We start from the raw sequence: 13,447 nt of genomic DNA, 5'->3' as shown, positions 1-13,447 counted from the left end.
TACACACACATACAAAAAGTGAATAAATGATGCTCGATCCTAGTTGTGTTTTGGTCTGAGTGTTGAAAGTGGTTTGCCAGATTAGAGAAAAAAAGGGGGGGGGAAGGAAATTGTTCGAGAATTTGAAAAAATGAATACACTGAAGTAGACTAAAATGAGATGATGGGAGTAACATAGAATTTGAAAAAATTTACACAAAAGTAAAGAATATAGTAGAAAAAAATTAAAGAAAAATATTTTTAATAAAAATTAAAAATAAAAATGAATTTTTTCTCTTTCTGTTTTCAAGAATAAGAAAAGAAACAAAAAAGAGAAAAAAGAGAAGAAAAAAAGGAAATTTTTTGAAAATTTGAGAAAGTGAATACACTGTAGTAGACTGGAATAAAATGATGGAAGTGAAATAGAATTTGAAAAAATTTACATAAATGTAAAAAAATAGTAAAAAAATTAAAAATAATAGAAATTTAAAGTAAAAATGAAGTTTTTCTCTTTTTGCATTCAAGAAAAAGGAAAGAAATGAAAAAGTTAAAAAAATATTTTTAAAAAGAAATCATTTGAAAATTTGAAAAAGTGAATACACTGAAGTAGGCTAAAATAAAATGATGAAAGTAAAATAGAATTTGAAAAACATTACACAAAAGTAAAAAATATAGTAAAAAATATAAAGAAAAATATTTTTAATAAAAATTGAAAATAAAAATGAGTTTTTTCTCTTTCTGTATTCAAGAAAAAGAAAAGAAGTGAAAAAGAGAAAGAAAAGAAAGAAAATTGAATAGATGGACCTGCTAACAGATTGAAATAGGACTGAAATTACTTCATTTTTTCTTAGAAGTCATACTATGAAGTGCTTTATAGTCCATCAACTAAGCAGGTAGTGAGACTTGTGTTCTTGAAGAGCGAGGTTGGTCCAGTTGGACGGGGCTCAGTGTAATGGTTCCATTCTCCCCTAGATGGCGCTGCTAGCCTACTGGGGTGGAGTATCACGGCACTCTAGGTGTGTATGCGCATGCGCATGCGCAGGAGCAGTGAAAATGGCGTCGCCCAGCTACCCAGTCTCTAGTATCAGAACTCTGTTCTCCCCGATCAGCAATCACGCACCCATCCTCTGTCTTCAGCTCTCGTCCACTCCCTGCTTTTTCACTGTCTGTGACCAGGCCCCAGGCAGTACCTCTCTCCCGAGTTTTGTCTCAAATACAGCTGTTTTCCCTGGCTCCTTACTTCCGAAGGACTGCAGCTTTGACCCACTTCGCCCTTCTGCGGGAGGGTCTCACCGAGCAATGGCCAAATGAGCAATGGCCAAATGAGCAACTGCCGAATGTTGGCTGCACCCAGGAACGCTTTCTGCTAGACCCTGCTGCTGCCGGTGTCCCAAGACTGCAGCCACGTGCCAGCCCACCCCAGAAAAATTTCGTGAAATAGTGTAGTAGCAGCTTTTCAGGGATTATGAAAAATCACAACACACATCTGGCACCAGGCTTCACCCTTAATGACCTTGCCCCAGCACCAGCAAATGTGGCCATTCTCTGGGGTCTGCTGGGACCAGGTGGCTTCAACAGTCTCTACCAAATGTCCTTCCAGCAGTGGAACCACTTTTCCCTGTGTGGCCCAAGAACCTCCCGGACCCCACTCTGCTCCTGGGGATTCGCCCTTCCCACCAGAGCACCACCAGGTATGGAGCTGTGGAGTTGCAGACTTAGCGCTCCCCTTGTTTACAGTCTTAATGGAATTTAAACCCTCTCCTTTTTCCTTTCTCCCTTTTTAGTTTAGTCCCTGTAGCTGTTTCCAATTTTCCACTTTCTCTCCGGCTCCTTTTGGGGAGGGGTGCTTTTCCTGTATTCTCCCTCCTTCCCCCGTCTCCATCCTCTCTCCACCCGCAAAAGCACCTCCCTGCCTGCTGCAGCTTCTCGCTCCCCATGTCAGCTCTTTGTGCCGTGTACCTGCTGAATTCTGTGATTCAGGTTGTGCAGATTGTTGTGTTAATCCCCCAATCAGTTTTCTAGGTGTGTAGGAGGGTTTAGTGTTGGTCTGGCTCTATATCATGGACGCGAGACACACAAAAAACTTCCATGCTGTTCTGCCATCTTGGCTCCTCCCAATTTGTGTTTCTTTTTAATTCAATAGTTGTTTATTATTTCTAATTATAAAACACACATAAGCTAAAATTTACCATGTTAACCATTTTTAAGAATACAGTTCAGTGGCATTAAGTACACCCACATTTTTGTGCAACCATCAGCACCATCTATCTCCAGAATCCTTTTCCTCTTACAAAACTGAAACCCTGTCCCAATTAAACAAGAACACCCCATTGTCCCCAGGGTCCCCAGCCTCTCACAACCATCTGTCTACTTTCTGTCTCTGTGAATCTGACTACTCCAAGTACCTTATATAAGTGAAATCATACCATAGTTTTCCAGTGACTGGCATTTCACTTAATGTAACATCCTCAAGGTTCATCGATGTTGTAGGATGTATCAGAATTTCCTCCCTTTCTAAAACTGAATAATACTACATTGTATGCTTAAAGCACATTGTGTTTATTCGTCAATATTGACTTGGGTTTTTTACACTTTGGGACCATTGTGAGTAATGCTGCCATGAACACTAGTATATAAATATCTCTTCTAGATCCTGCTTAACCCCAGCAGTGGAATTGCTGGATCACATTGTAATTCCATTTCTAATTTTTTGAGGAACCACGATACTGTTTTCCACAGTGGCTGCACCATCTTACATTCCCAGCAACAGTGCACAAGGGCTCTGATTTCTCCACATCCTCACCAACACTTGTTATTTTCCCTTTTCTTTCCCCATGCTTTTGTTTTTCTGTTTTGTGTTTGTTTTTGTTTTGTAGCCATTCTAATGGGTGTGAGATGGTATCTTATTGTAGTTTTGAGTTCAGTTCCTTAATGATTGGTAATGCTGAGCATCTTTTTATGTGCTTATTGGTCATTTGCATATGTCTTTGAAGAAATATCTGTTTAAGTCTTTTGCCCAATTTTTAATCAAGGTGTTTGGGTTTGTTGTTGTTGTTGTTGTTGTTGTTGTTGTAATAGAGTTGTAAGAGTTCTTTATATATTCTGTGTATAACCTTATCAGAGAGATGATTTGCAAATATTTTCTCTCAGTCTGGGGGTTACCTTTTCACTCTGATGATTGTTATCAGTTGATGCAGAGAATTTTTAAATTTTGATATAGTCCAGTTTATTATTTTCTTTTGTTGCCTGTTCCTTTGATGTCTTCTCCAAGAAACCATTGCTACATGTGTTGTCATAAAGCTTTTCCCCTATGGTTTTTTTCAAAAAAAGTTTTATAGTGTTAGCTTTCACATTTAGGTCTTTGATCCATTTTGGGTCAATTTTATATATGGTATAATATAAGGGTTCAACTTTATTCTTTTATATATAGCATAATGTAAGGGTCCAACTTTATTCTTTTGAGTATGAATATCCAGTTTTCCCAACAACAATTGTTGAATAGACCATCTTTTCTTCATTGAATGGTCTGGGCACCCTGGTCAAAAATCATTCAACCATCTCTAACAGAAGGTTTGTTTCTGGATTCTTTATTCTATTCCAGTGTTCTAAGTGTTTGTCTTTATGCCAGTACCACACTGTTTTATTTACTGTAACTTTATACATTTTGAAAACAGTAAGTGTAAGACCTCAAACTTTGTTCTTTTTCAAAATTGTTTTGACTATTTGGGGCCCCTTGTGATTCTATGTGAACTTTAAGATGGATTTTTTATTTCCATAAAAAAAACACTATTGAAATTTTGATGGGAATTGCACTGAATCTATAGATCACTTTGAGTAACATCGATATCCTAACAGCATTAAGTCTTCTAATCCACAAGTAAGGGATGTTGTTTTAGCTCAGGCTACTCTAACAAAATACCATAGACTGATATCTTACACAACAGACATTTATTTCTCACAGTTTGGGATGCTGGGAAGTCCAAGATCAAGGTGCTCACAGATTAAGTTCTTAGTGAAGACCCTCTTCCTGACTTGTATACAGTCACCTTCACTGTGTGCATGCACATGATTTTTTGTTAGTGTGTGTTCATTGGAGAGCTCATGTCTCTTCCACTTTTTAAAGAGCAATAATCCCATAATTTGCATTACAAATCTGATTATGCACTCCTGCTTGGAGCCCTTCAGTAGCTTCTCTTTGCACTTGGGATAAAGTTCATAATACAAAGTCCTGAATGTTCTAACCTTGTCTTCCTTTCTGGCCTCAGTTTACATGCCACTCATCCTGTCTTCACTCTGCCCACATTGACTTTTTTTCTAGTTCTAACATCACTTCCTGCTCCCAAGACCTGTGCACATGTGGTTTCTTCCTAGAATGTTCTCCCCTTACCCTTTTTCTTTGTCTGTTCAACTCCTACCTATCCCCTGGGCTCATCTCTAAGGTCTCTTCCTCTGGCATGCCTCCTTTAAATCTTGGGACTAGAGAGATCCCAATAATAACAAAAACTATAATTATTTTTATGGTCATGTATAAAGATTAATATTTGTTTTTACCTATCCAGTAGGCAACGAGATAAGCATTTCACATGTATTCACTCATGTCATTCTCCCAAAAGCCCTCCTCTCCATTTTTACAAATGAAGAAGTCAAGATTTAGACAGCTTAAGTCACTGCCCCTGGTCACATTACTAATAAGAGGTGGAGTCAAGATTTTAATCAAGGTTATCTAATCCCAGAGCTTATGTATTTAGTCCTAATACCTCATTGATTTTCTCTGTTAAGGGCCCTCATTCATGATTTGTTCATTTATTCCACATGTTTATCAAGTTTCTACCATGTGGCAGGCACTGTAAGGTACTGGGGTATGGAGGTGAGCAGCAAGACAAAAAAAGGTCCCTACACTTAAAGAACTTTGTCATAGTGGAGGAGCAAGAACATAAAATGTAGAAGTAAGCAAATAAACAAAGATCACTTCTATGGAACTGAGCTGATTATGTGGTGAATAATAAGTATGGAAGGCCTGCTATTGACAGGATGGGCTCTGATGGTCTCTAAAAAGGGGACATTTGAGCTGAGTCCTGAAGGATGATGGGGCAGAACTAGCTAATTGTCCCTAAGAATGCATTCTACTTTTTTTATGGTAACAGACCCCCTAAATTTTAGCTAGGTTGTAGTTCTCTACCTTACTTTATAATTAGGTGTAACCATGAGACTAAGTTCTGGCTAATGGGCTATAACTGGAAGTGGCCCAAGAAACTTCCAGTAAGTCTCCTTAAAGGGAGCAAGGGAGATGGGCATGCTCTTCTCCTTCCATCCTCTTTCCTTTCGGAAGGTTGAAGCATCAACAGCCAACTTGGACCATGAAGTGAACTTGAGAATGCAAGTCACACACAGCAGAGAAGCAAACAGGAAGGAGTATGGGTCCCTGATGATGGGGAGTACCATATCGCCCTGGACTGACTCCCTCAGATAAACTTTATTGAAGTAGTTCTTCCTGCAGAGCGTAACTGCACTTCTTTATGATTTTGAAGACTTAATACTGCTGCTTGTGAAGTGTAGACTACAAGCTTCATGCACCAGCTGTCAGCCACGGTAGTGACCAACTAAACATCCTCAGGAAGTCATCATAGGCCCTTTGGTTGACTCTAACTCCCAATCACAGGAAATGACTGGTTTTCTTTTCTCTCTTGTATGCCTTTGGAAGGAGTTTGGAAGGCATTTGGTGTGCCGGAAGGGCCACTCACTTGATCAGATGGCACCTGCCAAACTGACACAGATAAAGAGTGCCACAATGCAGATCTCTGAAAAATGCCTCCATGACATATTAGCAATTTCACAAACACATTCAAAAGTTCAGATAACACTTTTGATGTCCTTGATCTTTGCACTTCCAAATGGTGGCTGAACAAACAGAAATCAGTCTTCTTTGAAACCTTCAAAGCAGTGAAATTGCTTAAATCAGTTTGTTGACTATTCTCTGACTTCCAAAGGTCAGGGAAGGTTTTCTGTGTGTGTTCGTCCCTTCTGATTCACTTTCACATTCTCTTGTAAGTACTTTGGTTCTAAAAAAAAATTAAGTCAATCATTTATTTGTTTTTTATGCAACTTTGAATTTCCAATAAAGACTTGGCCAACTTTTCTGAGGACCAAAAATGGCTATTTTTGAAATAGTTGTATAAACATCCTATTAGGAAATGGTAAATAGAACTTACCAGCATGGAGGTAAATGAGTAAGTGCAGAACTTATTCTTTTACCAACATATTTAAACCTCATGAAATCAGAAACGTGTTATTACACCAGAAGATTCCACATAAAATCCAGTGTGCTCCAGTTTGTTGCGTTATCATTTGTGTGAACTGGGGCTTGATCATGGCAGTAGAAGAGATACATGATTTTGTACTTGTTTCTCAACAATTTCCAACTCAGTAATCAGCACCTGAGGGTGACTCTCCCTGTGAGGAAGACAGCATGGAAGTTGCCATGTATGGAGATGAGCTAAGGGGCTGAGCAGTGGCGTCTTCACTATCATTATGACCTCAATTAGGATTCTAAAGGGAAGTCACAAGAATACATGTAACCTAACTGCAGAAAAAATGAGAGAGAGATAGAATGGAAAAATACTGAAGTATCCTGTGAACTCCACTTGGGTATTTCTAGGCTTTAGAAATTAAACCAGAGACTGATTCCTGATTAACAGTCCTTCCCAAACCCTTTCACCTCACAAATATTACATAAAATGATGATATTTTCATGGCCCATGGGGATAAAATAATGAGGCTGCTTCGTGAAATCAAAAGTGACTTACTCCTTGACATACTGATCAGCCACCCAGATAAAGACCTTTCTTTAGTCTCCCACTTCCCAAGTTCTTAGGAAACAATCATGGCCAACATTTCTTGAGCCCCTGTTGTATGGCAGACACTGCTCTAAGCATTACACATGCATTTTATTCACTCATTAAATCTTCACACAAGTTAGGTATTATATTTTCCTCTTTTATATATAAGAAAACCCAGGTATTTGGAGTCTAAGCTATATACTCAAGGTCACATGGCTCATGGTGCAGGCAGGGTTTAAATCTACTTTGGCCCTTAATCTAGTTTGGCATTAACCCTCAGTTATACTGTCTCTATCAGACACTAAAGCTTTCTTAAAAGGAAGTGAACTGATTGACCAGGTTTGAGTCAGGTACCCATCTGAGGACCAATCGATGATGAGAAGGGGGTGGGATCACACTAGAGAAAGCAACTTGGTCCTCATGCTACACCCTGTGGAAGGAGGGAGGGGGGGCAAATCCTGGCAAAGAAATGTTTGACCAACACTAATAAGGATCCTCTTCCTCCCCACCCTCCTCTTCTCTCAGGGACCCAGGGTTAACTGATATATTCTTCTCCTTTCATAGTACACTACAATCACGATGCTTCTCTTTATTTAATCTTATTCCTCTCCACACTAGAATTCCATCTCAATCCCAAAAGGCCACCATTCTACTTTGTTTGATAGGTATCATTTTACCTATATATGTTCTTATATACGTATATTGTTGTTTCGTGTGTATGCATTTTTAAGTAACATATATGACATGGTGCTACAAGCCCCATTCTTGTCTCCCTTTTGTCACTCAGTCTTATGTTCATAAGATATATCCACGTTGCCATGTTGCCAGCCCATTGCTTCTGACCACAGCATATACTCTAGGGTATGCCTGCACCACTCAACCCATGTCTTGTACCAGTCATGTACTACTGGGTTGTATAGACCACCCCACTCAACTTGGGATCCCCTCATCTGGGAAGACCCCCCTCTGCCTGGGGGAGTGTTCCTCCTCTGTGCTTGCACTTTCCTCTGAGCTTGCTTCCATCAGGACAGAGGCCATAGAGCACCTTGGTTTAAAGTACAGGATTGGGGCCACACTGCCTGGACTCAGAATCCCATCTCTTCCATTTATAGCTAAGTCATATAGCCTGTAGGTACCTCCTCTTCCTCATATGCAAAATGTTAGCCACAGCTACCCATGGGATTATTGTAAAGATTAAATGAGAAAAATCTATGAAATGTGCTAAGAACAGTGCCTGATACAAATGAAGTGCTATTATAACTACTGTAATATTTGTTGCATGTATCAGAATGGTCTATTTACTTGTCTATTCCACCACCAGATTATGAAACCCTTGGCTTTTCCATCTCTGTGTCTCAGAACCTCACACGTTGCAAGAACCCAATGCAGGTTCATTGGATGTTGCTCTCTCTTACTCACTCTGTGGTTTGACATGGCTGCAGTATTGGTATCTAGAAATGAACTGGGTTGAGAAGAGGCTCAGATAGAGTAGCCTGGAGATGTGGCTTTAGAAGGGAGAACTTTCCTGGAGCTATAATGCTGGGCAATAGAAAATATAGTGTCAGCTGCTACATACAGCCAGGAAGGCCAGCAGGTCACCCAAGAGCAGCTCCCAGAGGACATCCTTACATAGGCAGCTTTATGAACTTGGCCAGAGCGTAGCTAAGAGCCAGCTCATGGCCATGTGCCAACACTTTCTGGCCTCCTGTGTGTTCGCCTCAGTGACCTTGTCTGTACAATAGGACTAATACCATCTACCCTATACGATTGTCCCAAGGATTATGTGAGGGAACAATTACCAAGTGCTTAGAACAGTGTCTGGAATGACCTCAATCAGTCATAAATGTTAGCTTTCCTTAGAATGACCACCACGCAACTGATTACTCTTACTTACAAATAGAGTCGGAAGATGCCACTCGTTTTCTTTCCTGTTTCAGGATCTTGGAGTTTTTGTTTCTTCATCTGTATATTTGTTTTTTGGCTTTATTTATTTACTTGGTATTCTGGTGGGAACTATTTGTTAGCAGGTTATCTGATAGAAGGTTCTAGTCTTTTTAACCTCAACAAATGTGCCCTTGAACTCACAGGTGTGCAGTACAGCTTGTCTATCTTTGAAGGCTTCCTAAGGACAATATCATTCTCAGGTTAGAAGTTCTCTGAAGTGCCAGCTAGCAGCAACCCATAGTCAGATATTCCCAGGAATACCAGGGGGCACCATTTATAATCACAGAACATGCCTAAATGGGAATGAATTTGATCTTCTTTGTTGGAAAAAAAAAAGTGAAGGGGAAGAAGAACAAGGAAATCAAACACAGGTCCGGTGGGGCTACCCTCAGAATGATGAAGGCCTTTCCTATTAGCTTTCTAAGCAACTTTTAGACGGCTGCTGTGCATAGAAAGACTCTTTTTTAAAATGCTTTGGTTTCATACAGGGAAATAAACCCTCAGGGTGAATTACTGGCTGCTCTACATTAGAGGCCTCGCTGTAAGAACCATTAGCTATAAAAAGAGAGGTTAATTATGAGGAGAACTGTGTGGCCGAAGCTGAGGGAGTTATAGTGACTTGCAGGGAGGGGGCTGATCAGGAGGCCACGTTTGATGGCAACGCCCTCTCCTGGACAAAGGCTGAATCTGGAGGCTGATACCAGGTGCAATGCTTGGGCCAGTTTGTGTTGGGTTCATTAGCTGTGGGGGTTATTGCCTATGGGATCTCCTGCCTATGGGAGGAGAAGGGGGAAGGAGCAAGAGGAGTGGGGAGACTTAGCAAAATTTCTCATTCTATAAAATTAGGATCTTGTGAAACTTCAAAAAGACTTTGTCAGGTTTAGTAATCCTACTCCTTACTCTCATCCATTCTAGAAGATTCGGCTTCCCACTATGCCTTAAGACATGCTCATGTAAAGAAGCACTTGGTTTCCAAGAAACCGCATGAATTTTTTTTTTCCTTTTAGAAGGACTCAAAGATAAAATGTTGTGTTTTGTCATGAAAATTTTATTTCAAGTGAGGAATCCAATTCCCAGTCTGGCCCCTGCCAACATTCTGAGGACAAATAGAAATCCAGGCTGGGCAAAATTTCGGAGCTCATCTCCGAAAGGGATATTTTGACAAAATGTATACATGCTTCAGACCTTGCTGTCGTTAACTGAGTACCTACTGTATGCCAGGCACCAACAGTACATTTTTCTTGCCTTGTTTCACTATACCACAGAATATGTGACTCCCCAGCACAGGTGTGTGGTCACTAGTTCTGCAAATGCACACACCAAGAATTAGGCTCACAGGTCCACCAAGGGCCACACAAAGAGAGCAGAGCAAGCATCAGTATTCAAATCCTTTGACAGACTGCTGTCATTTTCCACTCTTTAGCCCTGCCTCCACAAAATAACCCAAACAGTTACTGTTTGTAACCCTTGTCATAACCACTCAAAAGTATGTAGCTTAAAGGAAGAAATGTTAAAATGTCTACTCCTGAGTGTGACACCCTCTGATCTCACCCACCCTGTGTATGCTTCTGGACCCCCTTTTTTGTTAGCCTTCCCAACTCTGGAGTATGCAAGTAGGCAGGTGAACTTTGTGACAAATACCCGGTAGATCTGAAGTGGGTGTGGATGTTGATTTTCCATTTTTATGATACATTTTCAATATGTATATAGGTAAGTAATTTCTTTGCCCATAACACTTCCAAGTCGAATTCTCTCTTATGAATATCTACTTCCCTGTGCCAGCCCTGGGCGAAATTTTACCACATTGAACTTCTGTTCTTCGCGGCCATCTTTCGAAGAAGGAAGTTCTAAGAGCTCCTTCTGAAAGACGGTCTTGTCACAGGTTAATATAAATTAATGTGCCTCCACCTTCACTCACTCTAATTTCTTATGAACATTCAGCCTAAGCATTTTCAAATATTTTACATTCGGCAATGTTTACAAGGCCTGAACTTGAGCTCAGCCGGGGCACTGTTCTGGAAGTGAGCGGAATGCGGTGTCTGGGAGCATAGTTTCTGGAGCCAGCTCTCCTATGACTCCTGGCTCCACCATCACTTCTGCCATTGATTTTGAGCAAATCTCTTCACTCGCCTGTGTCTTATGTTCTCTTCTGTGAAAATGAGATTAGAATGTCCTCTACCTCATAGGGTTCCTATGAAGCATTACTTTATATAAAGTACTTAGAAAAATGCCTGGAACATAGTAGTAGCTCTGAATATGTGAGTTCCGCTGTCATCACTATTATCATTATTCCATAAGAAATACTTGAAGGACTAAAGATTCAGTGATATGCTTGTGACTCTCCTCCCCTAACTCACTTAGCAGGTTGTGTCCTGTGATGTGCATGGTTTTGAGAATACTCAATTCTAGTAAGTGAGTAAGCTTGTGGTTTACAAACATAGGCAAACTATCTGAAGGTGTGCAAGTCTAAATGAGTAGCTAGTAAGCAAAAAGTGTGGTTATCATAGGCAGAACCTATGGGATGTGTTAAGTATAAATATAAGATAAGTAGTTGGCAAGTGGAACATGTGCATGTTAATCGCATGGAGAGAAGGATGAAAGGACCAAGAAATATCTGATATTTATGATGCATCTGAGCACCAAATATTCAGAGTGTACTAAATATATGTAAGGCTAAATATCAAGAAGCATTAAATATATGTGAGCATTTGATATTCGTGATCTCCTAATTGGGCAACCAGTTGGTTATATCCTTCAGGGCCCACGTGTGCTGTGCCCAAGAAACTCAAATAGAACTCATAGGTGCTCAGCTAGCTAATCAGCAAGCTATAGCATACTTGTTCCTACATCTCTGTAGTAGCACATGTATGTGACATTGGCCTAGGGCACCTTCCATCTGGGGGTCCTGTGTCAGGGATACCCAAGATCACCCTCAGTTTCAATGATTTGCTAAGAATCACAGAACTCAGAAAAGCAGTTAAATTCATGGTTACAATTTATTACAGCGAAAGGATACAGATAGAAATCAGCAAAAGAAAAAAGTGCATATCACAGAGTTTAGGAGAGACTAGGTACAGGCTCTTAGTTGTCCTCTCCCAGTAGAATTATATGGATGACACTTAATTCTCCCAGCAATGATGCATGACACCACTTGCAAAGCATTGCCAAGCAGGAAGTTCAAACAAGCCTTAGTGTCCAGAATTTTTATTGGAATGCCTATGTGACTGACCTTAACTACTCAGACCCAGTTCCCTAGAGATCCAACTGATAACATGTGGCCCAAGTCTCTTACCATAAATCACATTGTTAGCATAAACTATCTGGCAGGGCCCAAGGCCCCTGGTAAACAAAGATACTCTTATCAGACCATCTATTTCAAGGGCTCAAGGATTATCTCCCAAGAGGTAGTCAAGGACCATCCTTTCTTTGGAATGTACAGAGTTTGAGCACCCTAAGCCTGCTAAGCTAATTCTTTCCTATATAGTCCTCTTGCACAAACCTCAACTCTGGTCCTAGTAACCACACTATGAGCAGGGAGAGCTGAAGTGGCAGAGAGAAATGGGGCATATGGACATTGTGTACCCCAGGATTCATGTAGTGGAGTCCTCCAGTTGCTCCCTATCCCAAGTACATGAACTGACCCCATCTTTCCCCCCCTTGCTTACTGTTGTGTGTTTTAAATATATTTAATAAGCCTTGTGATTTAAGTATTTTAATTTGTTCTGTGAGTCTTTCTGGAACAACTGTTCAATAGTGTATTTAGAGGCAACTATTTTACTTGGAGACAATTTCCCACATGGCATGTCCTCGCTTCATCATTTGTTGGGGCGGGTGGACAGGTGATGGGTCAGCCAGCTGCTGCAGATATACTACAGGAGCAAACAACACCAGTGCTTACAACAACCATGGTGTTATGAATTAGGAACAATAATGCAATCTATACAGGTGGGATAGAGAGGAGGAACAAGGTAACAAAGGAGATTCGTGAGAATATTGGTATGGCTGTTACCTTGTTGATTGGTTCTAGCCACAATTTGCCTCTAGCTCGTACTTATCGAATGCTCACTACAGATCAGACACCATACTAAACACTCTAGATGAATTAGTTTATCTTCACAATAGCCTGTGAGATAGGTACTCTGTTTACCTTCACCATTTTCTAGATGAGTAAACAGAGGCACAAAGGAACTTGTGTGAAGTCACGTACTTTGTCAGTAGCGAAGCCAGAATTCATACGCAGATGACAGAGTTCACACCCTTAAGCACTCCGCTAGGCTGCTTGGGTTCTGAAATGGGTTTGTCTTGGTCTCAGGACCTGGCACAGAATAGATAGAACTCTTCATTTGCAAGTGACAGAAACCCAACTCAAAATGACCTAAGCAAAATGGATACTTATTCACGCACAAGACTGAAAACTTCAGGGAACAGAACTGCAGCAGTCGGATCGAGGGGCTTCACTGGGCTATCAGGACGTGGCTGCTCATTCACTCACCATCTCTGTTTCTGTTTCTTCTCTGCTGGCCTCACTCTTCCTTCCCTCATAGCTATTGGGAACTCCACATTGACATTCCTATGGCTTGGCAATCTAGCTGAACAAGAGATTGTCTTTCCCAAGAGTTCCAGTCACAGACCAAGGAGTCAGACTGACTCTGACTTGCCCAATTAATCCAGTCGCTGAGGCAGGGCAGT

At 40.6% G+C, this 13,447-nt stretch overlaps 1 long non-coding RNA gene across 1 annotated transcript; it reads right to left on the bottom strand.

Annotated features, from left to right (window-relative positions):
* Positions 1-5,395: 5,395 nt before the first annotated feature.
* On the bottom strand, positions 5,396-6,757 carry LOC125924515 (uncharacterized). Its single transcript, XR_007458447.1, has 2 exons — positions 6,188-6,757; positions 5,396-6,037 (listed from the first exon to the last, which is right to left on the bottom strand). It is a non-coding gene; the product is annotated as an uncharacterized LOC125924515 (long non-coding RNA).
* Positions 6,758-13,447: the final 6,690 nt, after the last annotated feature.

Source organism: Panthera uncia, chromosome F2, assembly GCF_023721935.1.
Source record: "Panthera uncia isolate 11264 chromosome F2, Puncia_PCG_1.0, whole genome shotgun sequence".
NCBI lineage: Eukaryota > Metazoa > Chordata > Mammalia > Carnivora > Felidae > Panthera > Panthera uncia.
Note: the sequence above shows the minus strand (reverse complement) of the source record. Positions and strands in the feature narration are given on the sequence as shown.